We start from the raw sequence: 20,078 nt of genomic DNA, 5'->3' as shown, positions 1-20,078 counted from the left end.
AACATTTTTATCATAAAAGAGAGTTGGACTTTGTCAAGTGTTTTGTCAGTGTATTGAGATGATCATTTGCTTTATTTCATTTACTCAATGAATATCATATTATTATTTGACAGCTTTTCACAAGATGAAACAACCCTGGATTTCTGTGATAATTCCCACTTTGTTCTAGTGTAGAAGTTAGTTTTAAATGTTGCTTGGTTTGCAAGCATTTGTGTAAGATTTTTGAATCTATATTCCTAAGGGATTGTTCTTAGTTTTCTTATAATGCCCTTATCTTTTTTTTATAATAAGTATGTAATTTTTTTAAAGACTTTATTTATTTATTTGACAGAGAGAGAGAGATCACAAGTAGGCAGAGAGACAGGCAGGGGAGGGGGGGAAGCAGGCTACCCGCTGACCAGAGAGCCCAACATCTGAGACCTCAGAACCCTGAGCCGAAGGCAGAGGCTTAACCCACTGAGCCATTCAGGTGCCCATCCTTATCTTTTTTATATCAGGGTAATGCATGCTTTAGAATTATTTAAAAATGTGTTTTTTCCCTGTTGATATTAGGACTAGTTTGTGAGTGATTGATAATTTTTCTTTATATGTTTGGTAGAATTTTACATGTTGGATAGAATGATAAGTCAAGTCCTATGTACTGAAGCTTTTCTTAGTAGAATTATATTTTTTAAGATTTTATTTATTTATATGACAGAGAGAGAGATCACAAGCAGGCAGAGAGGCAGGCAGAGAGAGGGGTAAACAGATTTCCCGCCTAGCAGAGAGCCTGATGTGGACCTTGATCCCAGGACCCTGAGATCATGACCTGAGCTGAAGGTAGTGGCTTAAATCATTGAGCTACCAAGGTGCCCCTCTTAGAAGAAGTATTTTTAATTGCAATTCAATCTCTTTATTATAATACTTAAATCTGTCAATATCTTTGTTTTTTTCTTTACATTCAGTTCCAAAAGTTTATGTCTGTCTAAGAACTTGTTACATCTAGATGACCTACCATTATCTATAGTACTTCCTTGTAATATTTTTTTTTCCTAATGTCATTAATGTGCTTTGTGTCATTACTAATTCTAGTAATTTGAAGTTTCTCTTTCTCTGTGTGTCTCATCAGTCTAGATAAGTGTTATAAATTTAGTTGATCCTTCCAAAAAAAAATCAGCATTTTATTTAACTGAATTTTCTCAGTTATGATTCTATCCCCATTTCATGACTTTTCTTGCTATACTTTATTATTATATTCCCTCTGCTTACTTGAGTGTAATTTTTCTTTTCCTGATGTATTAACATAAAGAATTATGCCTATTATGTACAATCATTCTTCTTTTTTAATATAGGTGTTTAAAGCTACAAATCTCCTGACTGGAGGAGGAGTCCAAGATGGTAGAGGAGTAGGAGACCTTAGTTTTGTCTGATCCCAAGAATTCAGCTAGACAGCTATCAAATCATTCTGAACACCTGCAAACTCAACCAGAGATCAAAGGAAAGAGTAGCTGCAACTCTACAAATAGATAAGAGACCATCTACTTCAAGGTAGGAGGTATAAAGTAGTAAATCCAAGGTGATATATGGGAAGATAAGCCTGATGGGGGATGGGGGGAGTCTCTGTAAGCTGGCTACTGGAAAGTGAGAGAGAAGCAGAGCAAAAAATCAAAACATTTAGAAGTCTGATCTAATGTGAGGGACTTCCTGGCCTGGAAGGTGCTCAGGTGACAATCCTAGGTGGGACAGTGTTGTCTTAGAATCCCTGGGGCCACAGGAAGACTAGGGTGTTTGAGTGTGGTGAAGTTCTCAGGCATCAGAGCAGGGAATCTGGCTGTAATCAGGAAGCCCAGGAGTGGGCTCTCAGCTTGGGGTTGCCATAAACCAGGAACCACAGCATGGTCGTGTGACTGCTGTCTGAGCAGGGGACCTAACAGGTGACAGAACCTGTGAGACCTCCCTTCCTCCTCTGGAAGGAGCAACATGGGTATGAGCCACAGTATTCTGAAGGGTTTGGAGACTCAAAATGGAGTTGCATGCATGAGATACAAATGCCCAGTCATAAGCTGGGTGAACATGGAATGCAGACAGAAACCAGGGAGATAAGAATGATTGACTCTTTTTTCCTGAGAGTGCATTGAAAAGTTGGGCTTTGGGCTCTCAGACTAGAGATTAGGAGGCCATCATTTTCATTCTTATCCTCTAAAGTGGCATGGGAAGCCTTCATGGAACAAAAGCCCCATAGAGCAATCTAGAGCAGATTACTTAGCCTGACCCCCCTGGCAAGGATGGTGCAATTCCTCCAGGGGCAAAGACACTTGAGAATCAATGCAACAGCACCCCCGTCCCATTACACCCCCAGAAGCTCAGCAAGAACATCCAGCCAAAACTAAGTTTACTGATTATTGAGAACTGCAAAATTCCAGTACTAGGGGAACACATCATATAGATTTCATGATTTTTTTTGCACAATTCTTTACTCTTTCAATGTTATTTTTTGTATCTTTACTTTTTCAACTAATTTCTTATTTTATCAACTCTTTCTTTAAAATCTTTTTTGACTCTTCATTTTTACTGTTACATTGTATTCTTTGATTATATTTAATTTTATTTTTGTGCATATGTTTTTCTTTCTTTACAAATTTGGGATGCAGTTTCTTCTAACAGACCAAAATACACCCAGAATCTAGTGTATGGCTCTGTTCTCTTTACTTGTCTGATTATATTCTCTTTTTCTTTTTTTCTTTTTCTTCTTCTTTTGTTTTGTTTTGTTAAAGTCTTTTTAAATTTTCATCTTTATAATAACATTCTATCCTCTCACTATCTTTAACTTTTTTGCATATATATGTTTTTCTTTCTTTACAATTTTGAAATGTAGTTTTCTAACAAATTGACCAAAATACACTCAGTAGATAATGTATTGCTCTGTTTTATTCACCTCTCTGTTTACATGCCTTCTTTCTTTTTCTCTCTTTCTTTTTTAATTTTCATTTTTACAGTTATATTCTAACCCTTCATTGTATTTAATTTTATTTTTGTACATGTGTAAGTTTTTCTTTCTTTACAATTTTGAGATCTAATCTTCTAACAAACAGATGAAAATACACACAGGATCCAGTATATTGCTCAGTATATATATTGTTCTGATCCAGTATATTTACACTGTGTGTATTTTCACTAGGCTGATTATATTCTCTTTTTAAAATTATTATTATTATTATTATTATTTTGGTTTTGGGTCTTTTCTGATTTGTTTGTGTGTATTTCCTTGGGGTCATTGCTGTCACTTTAGTTCTCTCATTCATCTATGTTGTCTTCTTATTCATCTATTCTTTTCTAGACAGAATGAGAAAATGGAGAAACTCACCTCAAAAACAAAAAACAAAACAAAACAGAAAAAGAGTCAGTATGACTGCCAGGGACCTAATCACCTCTATGGACATAAGTAAGATGTCAGAAATGGAGTTCAGAATAATGATTATAAAGATAGTAACTGGGCTTTAAGAAAGTGTAAAAGACACTAGCGAATCTGTTTCCAGAGAAATAAAAGAGCTAAAATCTAACCAAGTCAAAAATCCAAAAGGCTATAAATGTGATGCACTAAGAAATGGAGGCTCTAACTTCTAAGACAAATGAGGCAGAAAAAAGTATTAGTGATATTGAAGACCAAATGTCAGAATAAAGAAGTTGAGAAAAAGAAAGATAAACAACTACTGGATCACAAGGGGAGAATTTCAGAGATAAGTCATACCATTGGGTGAAATAATAGAATAATTCGGATCCCAGAAGAAGAAAGATAGAGAAGGACAGAAGGTATACTGGAGTAAAGTATAGCAGAGAACTTTCTTAATCTGGGGAAGGAAACAGGCATCAAAATCCAGAAGCCACAGAGAACCCCCCTCAAAATCAATAAAAATGGGTCAATACCCTAACATACAATAGTGAAACTTGCAAATCTCAGAGACAGAGAATCCTGAAAGCAGCTCAGGACTACAGGTCAATAACCTATAAGGGTAGAAACATTAGATTTGCAATAGACCTATCCACAGAGACCTGACAGGCCAGAAAGCACTAGTGTAATATATTCAGAGTGCTAAGTGAGAAAAAAAATATGCAGCCAAGAATACATTACTCAGCTAGGATGTCATTCAAAATAGGAGTGATAAAAAGCTTCTAGGGCAAACAAAAACTAAAAGATTTTGTGGTCACCAAACCATCACTACAAGGAATATTAAAAGAGATCTTCTAAGTGAACAGAGAGGCCCAAAAGTAACATAGACCAGAAAGGAACAGAAAGAACAGAAATAACATACAGAAACAGTGACCTTACAGGTAATACAATGGCACTAAATTAATATATTTCGATAGTTATCCTGAATGTAAATGGACTAAATGCTCTAATCAAAAGACACAGGGTATCAGATTGGACTAAAAAAGCAAGACCCATTGATATGCTGTCTCCAAGAGATTCAGTTTAGACCCAAAGTCACCTCCATATTTAGGGGAGGGATGGAAGACAATTTATCATTCAAATGGACATCAAAAGAAAGCTAGGGTTGCAATCCTTATGACAAACAAATTAGATTTTAAACAAATGACTGTAATAAGAGATGAGAAAGACCCTATATCACAATTAAAGGGTCTACCAACAAGAAGAACTAACAATTGTAGATATGCCCCTAACATGGGAACAGCTATTTATATAAGCCAATTAATAACAAAATTTGAAAAAAACACATTGATAATAGAAAATAATAGTAGGGGCCTTTTTTACTCCCCTCACTGCAATGGACAGATCATTTAAGCAGATCAACAAGGAAACAAGGGCTTTGAATGGGACACTGGACCAGGTGGTCTTCAGAGATATATTCAGGACATTCCATCCTAAAACAACAGAACACACATTATTCCCAAGTACACATGAAAAATTTTCCAAAATATATCACATACTGGGTCACAAATCAAGTCTCAACTGCTACCAAAAGATAGGGATTATTCCCTGCATATTTTCAGATCACAATGCTTTGAAACTAAAACTCAATCAGAAGAGGAAATTCGGAAAAAACTCAAATACATGGAAGCAAAAGAGCACCTTACTAAAAAATGACTGGGTCAACCAAGAAATTAAAGAAGAATTAAAAAAAAAAAAAAAAAATATATATATATATATATATATATATATATATATATATGAACAAATGAAAACAAAACACAACTATTCAAAATCTTTGGGATGTAGCAAAGGCAGTCCTGTGAGGAAAGTATATAGCAATACAAGCCCTTCTTAAGAATTAACAAAGGTCTCAAATACACAACCCAACCTTACACCTAAAGGAGCTGGAGAAAGAAATCAGAAAAAGCCTAAACCAAGCAGAAGAAGAGAAATAATTTTCATTCCATAAATTATATATGTTGCATTTTATTTTCCATCCGTCTCAAAGTTCTTTTTTTTTTTTAAATTTCCTTTGTAATTTCTTCTTCTGTGATTTGTTACTTAAAATGGTGTGGTTTGGTTTCTATATATTTATGGCTTCAGCCAATTTCTACATGTTATTATTAATTACGTGTAATTTCTAATTCAATCCTTTGTGGTTCAGAAAACATAATTTATATGAATTCAATAAATTTTCATTCACTGTATGTTTTCTATTTTAAAATATGATCTATCATGGAGAATTTTATGTGAACTTTGAAGAAAATGTGTATTCTCTTGTTTTACATTGTAATGTTCTATTTGTAGTGTGGTTAAGGCCTTTCACTTCTTGCTCTACTGCTGAGATGTTTTATTTATTATTGGTGGTTGGGTAATGAAGACTCTTACTATTATTATTAAATTATCTATTTCTTCCTTCAATTTTTCAGTCTTTGTTTCATAAATTTTAGGCCTGTATTTTTAAGTGTACATATATTTATAATTATTGTGTCCTCCTGATATATTAATCATCTCATCTTTAAAAATATTTTTTCATAACAACTATTTTTGTCTTATATAATTATGGCCTCTACCACTTCTCTTTTAGGTAGTATTTAACGGTATATCTTTTTCCATACTTTTATTTTTAACATATTTGTAGCTTTGAATATAAACCTCTTACAGATAGGATTATAAGCAGATTTTTTAAATGCTTTTTGCCAAATTTTACATTTTAATGTACTTTTTGGTGCATTTGCATTTAATGGAATTATTAATAAAATGGGATATATCTGACATTTTACTGTTTGTTTTCTACAGCTTTCCTTTGCTTTTGTAATTTTTCTATTCCTCCATTACTCTATTATTTTATTAAATAAGTATGTTGGAGTATATACTTTTGACCCTGTTTTTGCTTGTTTTGTTTAATTTTTCATTTCTTTTTTTGAATTATTTCCTTAGGGATATATATAGCTTAGAACAATCTAGTTTAGACTAATACCAGTGTAATTTCATTAATATACAGAAACTTTGCTCTAATACAGCTCTGTTTCCTTCTCTTCCTCTCAGGATGATTATTATCACATAGATCACATCTTTATATATCATGACCCCATTAACACAGTTTTATAATTATTATTCTGTGCAATTTTCTTTTGAGTAGAAAGGATAATGAAAATGTTATCAAGAAAAATGCATTATACTCAGTTTAAAAAAGAATGAAGTATCAATACATACTACATGAGTAAATCATAAAAACATTATGTTAAGTGAAAGAAACCAGAAACAAAATGCCATCTATTGTAAGAAACCATTTATGTGAAACATTCAGAAGAGGCAAACACAGGAGGACAAAAACAATTAGTAATTGTCAGGGGCTGAAGGGAGAAACAATAGGGAGTAAAGCTTAATCAACACATGGCTTTCCTTTAGGGTAGTGAAAATGTTCTGGAGCTATATAGTGGTGATGATTTCATGACTGAATGTATTACATGCCAGAAAAAAAATTGTGAAAATGTGAATTTGATGTTTGTGTATATTACCAAAATAAAAAATGCATGTATATATCTTTAAATTTATCACCTTACATTTACTTTTATCACTGTTCTTTATTCCTTTGTATGGATTTAAATTACTCTCCACTGCCTTTTTATTTCAGCCACATGAACTCTTTTTATTATTTCTTATAAGGTAAGTTTATAGCATCAAATTTTTTTTAGTTTTTCTTCTCTGATAACACCTTGATATCTCCTTAGTTTTTGAAACATAATTTTCCTAGAGATAAGATTCTTGCTTGGCTTTTTTCTTTTTTCTGAATATAACATCCACCTGCCTTCTGATCTGTGTGATGAGAAGCCAGCTACTAATCTTATTGAGAATCCTTTTCATATAAGTACACTTTTTGCCATTTTCAAGATTTTTTTTCCTTGTATTTTTGACAATTTTTCCATGATGAGTCTATACATGACTTTCTTTGAGTTTACCCTAATTTAAGTTAGTTGAAATTCTTAGCTGTGAAGATCAATGGTTTCCATGAAATTTGAAAAGATTTAGTGTTTTTTTTTTTTTTTTCTTCAAATATTTTTTTCTGCCCCTTTCTCTTCCCGTCTTCTGGAGCTACCATTATGAATATTTTGGTATACTTGATAGTGTCCCACACTTTTCTGAGGTCCATTTAATCTTCTTTTTTTTCAATTTTTTTTCCTTCTGTCCTGTTCCTCAGAATGGGTACTTTCAGTTGTTCTGTCTTTAAGCTGCTGATTATTTACTCTACATGTTCAAATATGCTGTTAGGAATCTTTAATGAATTTTTATTTTAGTTTTTGTGTGTTCAACTCTAGAATTTCTATTTGATTCATTTTTAAAAATAATTTCTAGATTTCCTCAGAAGTAGTTTCTATTGGCTGTATTTATTTTTCTATACATAAACTATGTTTTCCTGTTGTTTTGCATTTCTCTTATTATTATTACCATTAAAATAACTAAAATTTTAAAATAATAAAATGTAGCTACTCAAGCAAATCAGTTTGTTTGTTTTGCTCTCTTCAGACTTTGTTGGTCTGTCTCTGTATACCTAGCTAACATTTTAAATGTGGCAACTTTTGAAATCACCCATCCCTACCTTATTCCTTAGGGTTCCCTGCTGTTGTTTTCATTGTTGCTACATGTTCATTAGTGACATTTCTGAACTAATCCTATAAAATCTTTTATTTTTTTCCTCATGTAAAATCCGTGCTCAGTTCACTTACTGGTCACTTGAGAGATTCCCTGGTATTCTTTCAACCAGTGAGTCTTCTCATCTTTGCTAATGGAATGTGTGTTTGTGTCTGCTGCCTGTTTTTAATCCTCTGCCAGGCAGTTTGTAAGCCTACCTTAATTTTCACTTCCTTTGTGTACTCTGAAGTTCAATGAAAGTTCAAAGTGTAGGGCCTTCTCGGGTCTTTGCAGGGCATGTGCAAAGTCCTGGGTATGCACATAGCTCTGTACATGTATACAGTCTTCCAGAATCCTAGGGTATGTTGGAGGTCTTGAAGTGGCCTATCTCACCCCCCCCTTTTTTTTTTTTCCTTAAAAGATTTTGGTCAAATCTTTGTTGAACTCAACTGTTATTATCATCTCAGGTAAGTGTTGTTAATTTCCTCTTTTTATTTTGAAAAATGTCCTAAGGGTAGGTAGGTCTGTTTGCAAAATTTAAGTTCTCTGCCACATCAAATATAGAGAAGCCCAGGGAATCAAGCTTTTTAGGGAGTTGCCGGACCAAATAATGGTAGTTTCTTGGGTTTTGGGCTTTTTATTTTGGGTATCCAAACCTGTTGTACTCCTCCAGTGGTTGTGTGCTAGTTTTTACAACTATTATAGTTATGATGCTGCTGGTTTTCAAAGGCTATCATAAATCTGGAGAATAAGATGGGCTTAGGGCAAGTTAAAGTGACACAAATCCTACTGTTCTTAATGAGATTAAATAATTTTTCTTGACTAAACATTTTTCAGATTGTTGCAAGCTTCTAATTTCCTGAATTCTGAAAGCATTGATTTTGACATATTTTGTCGTCCTCAGTGTTCTCATTGCTTTTATGGCAATGTGGATTTTTGGAAGTCCTTACTCTACCGTTTAAAAATTGGCCTCTAAATATATGTTTATAAAAAATAAAAAAAAATAAAATAAAATAGTCAAGTTGGGCTTTGCAAAATGTTTTAAATTTTATGCCTCACAGACTAAAAAGGATTAAGAGTACACTTATCTTCATGAGCACTGAGTAATATATAGAACTGTTGAATCATTATCTTGTATACCTGAAACTAAATAACATTGTATGTTAATTATACCTGAATTAAAATTTTTATAAAAAGAAAAAAATATTGGCCTCTAAGACCCATTTTAAAGGAGTTTTCTTTCAGCTAACAAGATTTATATTATTTTTCATACTAAAATTTATTAGCTGTAGTGTTTTATAATGTTATTTATAGCAGAATGACAGAGCATATACATTTTTCAACTTTCTCATATATAATTCCCAGTCCTCTTATAAAGCCATGTGGCTGGTCTAGTCAATGAAATAGAAGCAGAAGTCACATGTCAACCTCAGTTGTTATGACAGGTTATGGAAGAGATAATTTTGAGCAGATGTAGAACTAATAATTCCTTCTTCAATCATTTTTAAAGGTAAAAATCTGTACCATGGACTGTCTAAATCTGACTCTAGCGGTGTCTTTGTAAATAAATGCTTTATTCCTTACTGTTAACTAGTCATGAATCATTTACTTTCATATTCCCTTGTTTAGTTTAAACACACCTATGTATAAATATACACCTATATATAAGGGAGTGATTCTTCGAGTTAGTTAGATAAGGGTGCTTCTCTCCATAATATCCACGACTTAGTTTCCTTAGTTGTAAAGCATAAGTTCGGAGAACCATCTTTCAACATACAATCACTAGAGATTATTTTGAATCATGTTGTATTCCTCAGGACAGCCCAACACTGAGTTATTAGTATTATAAAAGTTATAAGGTGTTTGAAGTTGTGTAAGTGTTATATGACTATTTTATCCTACCCAACACAATACAACATATCCTAAAGTCTCTTTAAATGATACCTAGCTTACTTCAATTTAAACATCTTCCTTGATAATGGAAGTCTTCTTTGTAGTTGGCACTTCTAATTCTCAGAGAGCCTTTCTTTGTTTGTAAATATATTTGTTTCTCCTCCCTGCCCTGCTTTGTAATCACAGTGAATTTCCTACAGTGAAGGTCGAATAGATCAAACATTCTTTTCAGCATACCATGATCTCATTCCTAAATTTGCATTTAATTTACCCAAAAATGTTAGTTAAGAGATTAAAATGTCTTGACATTATTATTTTGAATGTTTTAAAAAATTAAGTTATTATTCCTCTAGAGAATTTCAACAGCTTCAAAATCCTAACAAATTTTATGTATTTCTTTCAAAAATTTACAAATAGTTTCCAAAAAAAACTGTATACCTACAGGAAAATATAGGGGTATGGAATGATAGTACGCTTAATGATATTATATGTCCTCTGTTGGAATATTGAATTCTGAATAATGAAATATCTCTGAATTTTTTAACTAAGGAAGCTTCTGTTATATTATTCGAAAATTTTAAATGGAAGATGCCAATGGGTGAAAAACAAACAAGAAAATTAAAATGACTCTTGTATAATTATAGAAAGAACACTAGAATCAGTGAGGGGGGAATGAGGTTAATTAATATATTAAATATTTGCTGATGTGCAAAAATATATTTCACTAGAAGTATATGCATTCCAACAACTAAGTGAACAGGAATAGTAAACACTGAGCCATTCTAGTTATCACATTGAGAAATGTAGAAAAATGTTAAGATGAACAGTTATAAGGCATTATTAATTATATAGTTTCCCTGGAGTGTATTAGTTTTCTATTGTTTCACATCAAATTAGCATAAATATAACAGCTTAAAACAATCTCAGATCACCACCTCACAGTGATTCACAGCATTTTTACCTATGAGTCTCATATTCTTCACCCAACAACAGTCAACATAATAAACAAAAATCCTTAACTATCAAACACAGAGAACAAAGGTGCTCATGCCCAACCTCAGGAAAGCACATTCTTTAGTACACACGTCCTAGAAAACTAATTTCAAATATTTGGTTGCAAACCGCTCCAGTTGGAGATGTTCACTTATATTAATGGCAGTTGTATTCCCTTTCTCACCATACTGAGCTACAGCAGAGTCACAAGGTCAAAATTCTGATACTGAAATTACATATATTATTAAATTGGGGACACATATAACAGTATATGTTATATACATATACAGTTAAGCCATTTTTGATGCTTTATATGGAAATGATTATACAGGCCATTTGATGTTATTAAATTGCATGAAAAAACCCTACATTTCTCTAGTTGATGAATCTTACCCTTGAGTTTCATTTTATTAAACTATAATTATTAGATCCTCTAATATTCATACAGGAAGAGCCTGTATCAAATTTTGAGCTCAAAACTAAGCAGCAAGAAGATGAAGTGTAATGGGACAGAGAACTAAAATAGCTGTAGGAGTTCCTTTTCAAAAGTATCAATCCATTTAATATCCAAAGCTACAGGCATAAAAATGAAGTTACTGTAGATGCTTTATCATACATATTGAAGTTGACTTTCTAACAAGCATGATCTACAATTTTTAAACTTTCAAAATATTCTTTCCATTTTATACATCAAAATTTACCTCAAAATAGGATATATTCTTTCCTTTTTAACAATTGATGTGGTAGGTGTCTGATGCTGCTTAATATTATTCTGCCTGTAGAACTGAACTCCTTACACACTATTTAGGTACCTTCAATAGGCTCAGAGTGATAAAGGATATTTTCATTCTTGGACACAGTTAAGTTATGGTTCATAGCCTGTTCAGGTTCCAAGGTAAATTGCACACAGATCCATACAGACTTGTCAATATTACATTGATATTAATACCCAGAGAGAATATAGAAGTAGAAAGATGTGAGACTAAAAAACTTTTACCTGTTCTTCAGTTAATATATACTAATACATATTAAGTGAGTATTTATTTATCAAACTTTATTCTGGACACAGATGATATAGGGATGACAAAGGAATATAAGTATTTTGCTAGTATAGAATTTACATATTAAAAAAAAGACCGATACTAATCATCCATACATAAAAAATAAGATAGTTAGTTGTTCTTTTAAGTGCTAAGAATAAACACATATGGTGTTGTGATGAAGAATGACTGATGAGGAGTTTTCCTTTAGCTGGTGTGATGGGGAAAGCAAAGCCTTAAATTCTGAGGAGGCAGCAGCGAAAATATCTTGAAGAAAAATGTTCCAAGTAGAAGAAACAAAACAGGAAAGAACCCTAGTTAAAAAAGTATCTGAAATCCTGGAGGACTGTAGAAATGATGTCACCAGAGTGGCCTTTTATTTTAGTTTCATTTCGGAGCTCAAAGGTTTCCAGATTATATTCATTAATTAAGAAATATATTTTAAAATAATCAAACTGAAATATACATAAAATAATAACCTGTGATAGTTCCCTATAATCATATACTAAAATACTCAGGGCTTTATTTAATGCCTATTTTTGAAAGAATTGATATATTTTCCTTTTTTTAATAAAGTTTTCATATCATAGGGACATTTTGCCATTCTTGCTGGGAAGCATATACAGAATATAAAGAAGGAAACCGTATGAAATGAACACCAACTGTATATATCCATATTACTGTAAGGGACTTATTCTGTCTATTTTTAAATAAAAATACATGATTAATGTTGTTATGCTTGTTTTCTATCAAGGAAGCTTGTTGGCAGAGGTAATAGAACCAAGTTAAGAGCTAGGTGGGACATTCTTGTGGAGATACACATTCAACAATAATCCAAAGCGTTTGGCCTCTTATTTACACTATTGCCTGAAAGAAGGAGGGTGTGGGAGGGGAGAAGACACTCATTCCATTATCCTAATGATATTTTATTGTCGATTCATAACTGACGAATTACTGACTTTTACTTCTTCTTCGGGTTTTTCTTTTGTAAGAATTGAGAACCAACGCTATGACTATGACATTTATCCAAAAGAAAAATGGCCAGTCCATTGAGAATAATGTTATAATGCGTACATAGATTCCAAATTCAACTCTCAGAACAAAGCTCTCTGGTTTTTAAAGAACGCCAATTTCTGAAGAGTGAGTCTTAGCTTTTGTGTAAGAGTGGATCTTTTAAATTTATGACAAATTCAATATTTTGTTAAAAATTTGAAAGTAATAAAACACAATAAAAATTTATTTTTTTTATCTTATTCTAGGTTCAGAAAGTTTCAGAATCGCAACCATATCTTAATTATAAAGGTAAACAGGTTAATCTGAATATACTATAAACATTGACTCCTTAACAACAATACAAAGCACATCAAATAAGTGTTTAATATACTCATGGATAAACAAACAAAACTGAATAAACAGCTATAGGGATATAATAAATTATGTCAGTTCATATTTAATGCCAAACACTGGAATTTGAAATTGCTAATTAAAGACATTAGTGAATGTCAATACAGCAATATTTTAATGACTCCAAGATAATCCCACAGCAATCAATTTAGATCAGAATGAGTTTATTGGAAAGTGCCAAAGGTGGAAAAATGCTTCCTTTGCACTATAAAACAACAATTTCTCAAATGAATAATGTCTAGTCAAAATTTAACTAGATAATTACTTAATTTGCATTTATTAAGAAAATATAATAACTGGGAAGAAAGCTCTTTGGGAAATGACCTAAGAGTTGGTTGACTTAGATAAACAGTTATACCTTAACTTCTGAATACACAAACATATGAATGATACTAACAAATCAGAACAACAAAAACAACAAAACCCAATAATAACAACAAGTAACATGATATTTATTTGACAGGAAGCAGGTGTCAATTTCATACTTGGTGGAGAGGTACTTCGGTGGGCTAAATAAGAACACAACCTTCCGTTTTTGTTTTTGTTTTTTAAATGCCTGGTTTTCCTAGATGCATGGAAGGCTGTTTATTTTATTTCTGCTTTTACATAAGTGGAGACAAAAAATAAATACCTTCATGAAACTAGTTTGTGTCCATATTATTCCAAAAGGATCAAAACTTTGTGCACTTCTTTCATGATATTGCAAGCAAAAAAAGCCTGAAAAAAATCACACTTAAGGGCGCCTGGGTGGCTCAGTGGGTTAAGCCACTGCCTTCGGCTCAGGTCATGGTCTCAAGGTCCTGGGATCGAGGCCCGCATCGGGCTCTCTGCTCAGCAGGGAGCCTGCTTCCCTCTCTCTCTCTCTGCCTGCCTCTCCATCTACTTGTGATTTCTCTCTGTCAAGTAAATAAATAAAATCTTAAAAAAAAAAAATCACACTTAAGGTCAAATATCATGCTTTCATGTAATAAGTAGTCTAATCTAACTAATGGGGCTCTTTTGGACTATGGTGCTGGTCACAGGAGTCTTATGAACAACAAAGTGGAGAACTGTAACAACCTTCAGAGCTGGGCTTAAAGATGATTTAGAGTTCAAGCAGGTTAGAGGAGTATCTACTGTTTTGTGACAATAAAGAGGCCAAAAGCAAATATTGAAGTTGACAAAGAAAATCAAGAATTAGAAAAATATGGGAGGTAAAATGTAATAGATGTCAAAATGAATGACAGAATTTGCAGCTCTTTTCATCAAGAAGCAGTATCTATTTTCTCACCCTTTGAATTAAAGCTCGCTTTGTTATTTGGTTTCACCCATAGAATATAGCATAAATGACAGTGTGCCAGTCCAGAGCATACAAGAAGATTTGTGGATTTTGCTTTCAAGCCTTATAATTTTACTGGTATGTGAACCAGCCCCAAATGGTCTGTCATACATCATGGTCACCTCCATCACTTCAGTAGAAAGCTTTCCATTGCCCCAACATGTGAAAATGACCATCTGGAACAAGCCATTCACCAGTAAAAATTTCAACTTTTTGCAGATATATGAATGAATAGACTTATATCTACAGTCTCAGCCCAGACCAGAAGAAAATAGGAGAATTATTGGCTGAATAAATAGCTTTAAGACACCAAGGAATCATGAAGAATCAGAAAACGTGAACAGTCCAATAAAAAGGAGGCAGATTGAATCAGTAATTAAAACTCTTGCCAACAAAGGAAATCTCAAGAGCAGATGGCTTCCATGCTGAATTTTATCAGACATTTGAAGAATATTGCCAATCTCTCTCAAACTCTTCCAAAAATTTGAAGAGGGAGAAGCACTCCCAAACTTATTTTATGAGGACAGCATTACCCTGGCACTCCAGTATGTAAGGATACTACAAGAAAAGAAAATTATAGACCAATATCTTTGATAAATAGAGATGCAAAATTTCTTGGCAAAATATTAGCAAAACAAATTCAACAGTACATTAAAAGAATCATAGACCATGATCAGGTGGGATTTATCCTGGATCTAAGGATGATTCAAAATACACAAATCAATGAAAGCAATACACTATATTCATAGAATGAAAGATAAGAATCATGATCGTCTCAATATTTTCAGAAAAAACATTTGACAAAATTCAAATCCTTTCATGTTAAATAATATCAACAAATTGGGTATAAAAGGAATATACTTCAATATGTACTTCAATATGATTAAGGCCACATATAAAAAGGTTACAACTAACATCTTACTTCATGATGGTTAAAGTTTGACAGCTTCTCCTTGAAGACCAGGAAAAAGACGAGTGCCACTCTCACCACTTTCATGTAATATAATATATGATATAATTTTTATGATCTATAACATATGATACATTGCATAAAATATTACAACATATCATATATTATTTTTATTTCATATATAATATTTATATAAAATATATAAATATATAATATGTAACATATCATATCATATAACAATATAAAAGTTATATTCATAAAAGGAATTTCTGAATCTTAACTTTATAAACTGACACATTTCAATAAATATGAGTATAGAGATATTTAAAGCAATTTAGAATATCTCCTATCAAAATCTTGCTTGAAGAATAAAAATAGTTAACAATTAGTGGTCCCTTTGTTATTAATTTTATAAAACTGAATGCTTTATATTTGATATGCAGTTGTTCATCATAACAGTTTCAGGTAAAACACAACATTTCTACATCCTTTGGGAAAAAAAAAAACATAGTGTAAGTGACTTGAGAGAACTTCATTTACCCATGTATTCTTTCGTTTATGGATTCTTTCATCAAAAATTTCTCCTTGTCTCAAGTGATTAGAGCACCATGTTGACAGACCCTGTTCTGAAGGAGCTTTTGATATTATGGGTCAGAAGCACATGTCTTTGTAATATGAGAATAATTGATATAGGGATAAAAACACAAAAGAAACAGTATTCTTATCTCAGCTTGATGGCAAAAATAATTCATAGAGGAAATGACACTTTATTTGGGTTTAAACTGCATCACTTTTCATATCAATAGATCGGAAGAGGACTTTCAAAACATGAAACAGTTTTACAAGGTCTTGTTTCCATAGAAAACCTATAAATACAATATTTTAAAGAGAGTCCCACCAAATGATCTATGCAAATTTTTTTCATTTACTGTTTAAAATATGTGTTGTTTAATATAGATATCGGTAAATACATGAAGTGAAAAATGATTTCTGACTTAAAGCAGCATGAACATAAGCTAGAAAAACACTGTATATTAATTTTGATACAGAGAATGTGAGAAAGAGAGGAAATGAATCCATAAAAGTCTCAAGTATAGAAGAGTTATGTTCAGTAGATCTGAGATACAGTCACAATTCCATTACATGTCAGTAAAACATATATAAACCATGTTTTATTTTTTTTAAAAGATTTTATTTTACTTAATTATTTGACAGAGAGAGATCACAAGTAGGCAGAGAGGCAGGCAGAGAGAGAGGAGGAAGCAGGCTCCCTGTTGAGAAGAGAGCCTGATGTAGGGCTCAATCCCAGGACCCTGAGATCATGACCTGAGCGGAAGGCAGAGGCTTAGCCCACTGAACCACCCAGGCTTCCCATAAACCATGTTTTAAAAAAGAAACAACACTCAGGCACAAACACACAAAAATACTCTAATATCCCAGTTGAATAAAATAAACTTTAAGTATCTTCTTGCCTTAGCACTGGCTTTTTAAAGTGTTTTCATGTAAAATCAAAAACAAATACAGACAGGGCACCTGGGTGGCTCAGTGGGTTAAGCCGCTGCCTTCGGCTCAGGTCATGATCTCAGAGTCCTGGGATCAAGTCCCACATCAGGCTCTCTGCTCAGCAGGGAGCCTGCTTCCCTCTCTCTCTCTCTCTGCCTGCCTCTCTGTCTACTTGTGATCTCTGTCTGTCAAATAAACAAATAAAATCTTTAAAAAAAATACAGACATATATACATACAAATACATATATATTTGCTTGCATGTGCAAATGCAAACATGTATACTATACATAATCATATGTACCTGTAGATATACATGTACATACAAAAGATAGGAGCAAAAACAGTGTTACATAAAGAAAAATCTGAAAATTTTAATAGCTTAACACATAATCTTTTTCTTTCTCTGGTGATTGGATATTAGATCTCCTAAAATTTAAGTTAAATGCAAACTTGCTCTTTGCCAAACAATGTAGACATATGGAGAGGAAAATATTCATGGCTCATAGGGAAAATAATTATAATTATAATCCGCATGCCTGAAGTTGTGATAACATAACCTGACTTTAAAAATGTTTAGCTCTAGAATCCTAATGGGCACCAAAGGAGGGCTCAAACATATTTCTATTGCTTTCTTATTTGCATACATTGCTGAGGCACTGTTTGTCCAATTCTGTGTATTTCTTTTCTTTATGGGCTGTATATTTTGTGTTTGTGTATGCATTTGTGAGTCTAGCTCTTGCTTTCCATTCATTTTTACTATTGTAATCATAACTCTTTCCTTCCCTTTTAAATTAGTTTTCTTTTTACTTTAATAGTTTTCTAAACCATGTTCTTTCCACATAATTAGCTATAGTATTCAATTGAAGTAAACCCCCCCTTTTTTTTTCTAGTTGGCAAAGAGAGATGGTATTTGTCGATCCTATTATTAAAGAATAAATGAGCCATATGTTTCATAAAACTCCCTGAAATATACTTGCATTTTATAAATATGGATCTTTATTTTGTGAAGGTTCACTGGTCCTCAGTGGAAATAAAAACTATAACACATTAAAATAAATTTTTGTGACATAGACCTGGTAAAATAACATTTTATTATAAAACATCTATCAAATTTTCATATATCAGACATTATTTCTAAGATCAGTATTTAGAAGCTCAATGTTACATACCAACAGTACAGATGTTTATTTTTTATTGTTCACCACATATATTGGAATATAATTAAAATATAAGAAGAAAACATATATTTTATAAGTGAAATTTTATGAATCCTGACATAGGTATATACCCTTAAAACTATAACCACAATAAAAAAAGATATAAAGCATTCCCAAGTATTTTGTAATACCATTTTGTAATTTCTCCCACCCATACCCTTAGTATTTCCTAAATTTTATACAATTAGAAACTTATAGCAGGTACTGTTTTTTGCCTATCTTCTTTTATGAAACATAACTATCTTAAAATTGATCCATACGGTATAGCATGTACCAACAATGCATTCTTTGTACTGCTGAATAGTAGTCTGTTACATGGATATTCTAATTTTATTTATTCAGTCATCCTTCGATGGCCATTTGGTTAATTCCAGACTTGCCCATGACAAATAAAGCTTCTATGAACCTTAATGTACAATATTTTTAATATATACCTTCATTTATCTTGTGTAAAGAAATATTTGAGTAAAATTCTTATAACATAATAGATACATACTTAAATTATTAAGAAATTGCCAACTTATTTTCCAATGTCTTACCAATTTACCTTCTTCTTAAAAATTAATTAATTAATTTTTTACTGTGTTATATTATTCACCAAACAATACATCATTTGTTTTTGATGTAGTTTTCCATGATTCATTGTTTGCATATAACACCCAGTGCTCCATGCAATCCGTGCCCTCCTTAATACCAATTTACATCCTTACTAGTAGTTTACGAGCATAGATTTTTTAGAGAAGTTGCATATGGTTGACAATATCTCTTCTTTATTAAATGCAACTACAAAAAAATAAATACAGATCACCTTACAGTCTTATTATTATTGCTGGATGATTACATCTGTTAAGGAAGTTTTCTTTGTATTGATGTAATACATAAGAATTTTATCTCTTAATTTATCTTATAATTATTTTAGCTAAGAATTAAAATATAAAAACAAAGAAAATTTCCAGAACTAAATATAATAATAAAAATAAAAGTAATAAAAACCTGAAACAGAAAATACCTTAAATGCAACTACAAAAAAATAAATACAGATCACCTTACAGTCTTATTATTATTGCTGGATGATTACATCTGTTAAGGAAGTTTTCTTTGTATTGATGTAATACATAAGAATTTTATCTCTTAATTTATCTTTAGATTTATTAATATGGTAAATTATATTGATTTCTTTTATTTCCCTGATAGTAGGTCATAATGAAGTGTCATTTTCATATATTATTGAATTGGACTTAATAAAATTGTATGTATTCTTTTTGCCCCTCTCTCTATAAATTTTAAAATCTAGAGTTTTGCTTGTGTGTGTGTGTGTGTGTGTGTGTATGGATTAAGGTAAAGTTGAACTCATATAATGACTTCTCCTTTTCAGGAACTTTTTAAAAACAGAATTCATATTTTTTTTCTTGTGTATATGAGTGTGCCACTCTTCATAGGGTAGGAAGAAGAAATTTCAAAGAAATTGTAACAGCATGAGAAATGTAGGGCAGCTGTGTATGATTTCATTGATTTGCAAATATTCTGGTATAGTAGTTGATGTAATTTGGGGAAAATCTGGAGAGTTACATTTTATAATTTTACAAAGAAATATAATTAGTTCAAATCTGTATAATACTGCCAAATTTATTATCAAAAGACTAAGGTTTTTTTTTGAAAACTAATATTTTTGCCATTAGTTATTTATATTTGATAAAATTTACCAGTTGCTTCCTTTCACCTAAAGGACTTCATTTAATCTTTTAATAGCACTGATT

The sequence above is a fragment of the Mustela lutreola genome, chromosome 5, assembly GCF_030435805.1.
Source record: "Mustela lutreola isolate mMusLut2 chromosome 5, mMusLut2.pri, whole genome shotgun sequence".
Taxonomy (NCBI): domain Eukaryota; kingdom Metazoa; phylum Chordata; class Mammalia; order Carnivora; family Mustelidae; genus Mustela; species Mustela lutreola.
This window is presented reverse-complemented; position numbering follows the sequence as displayed.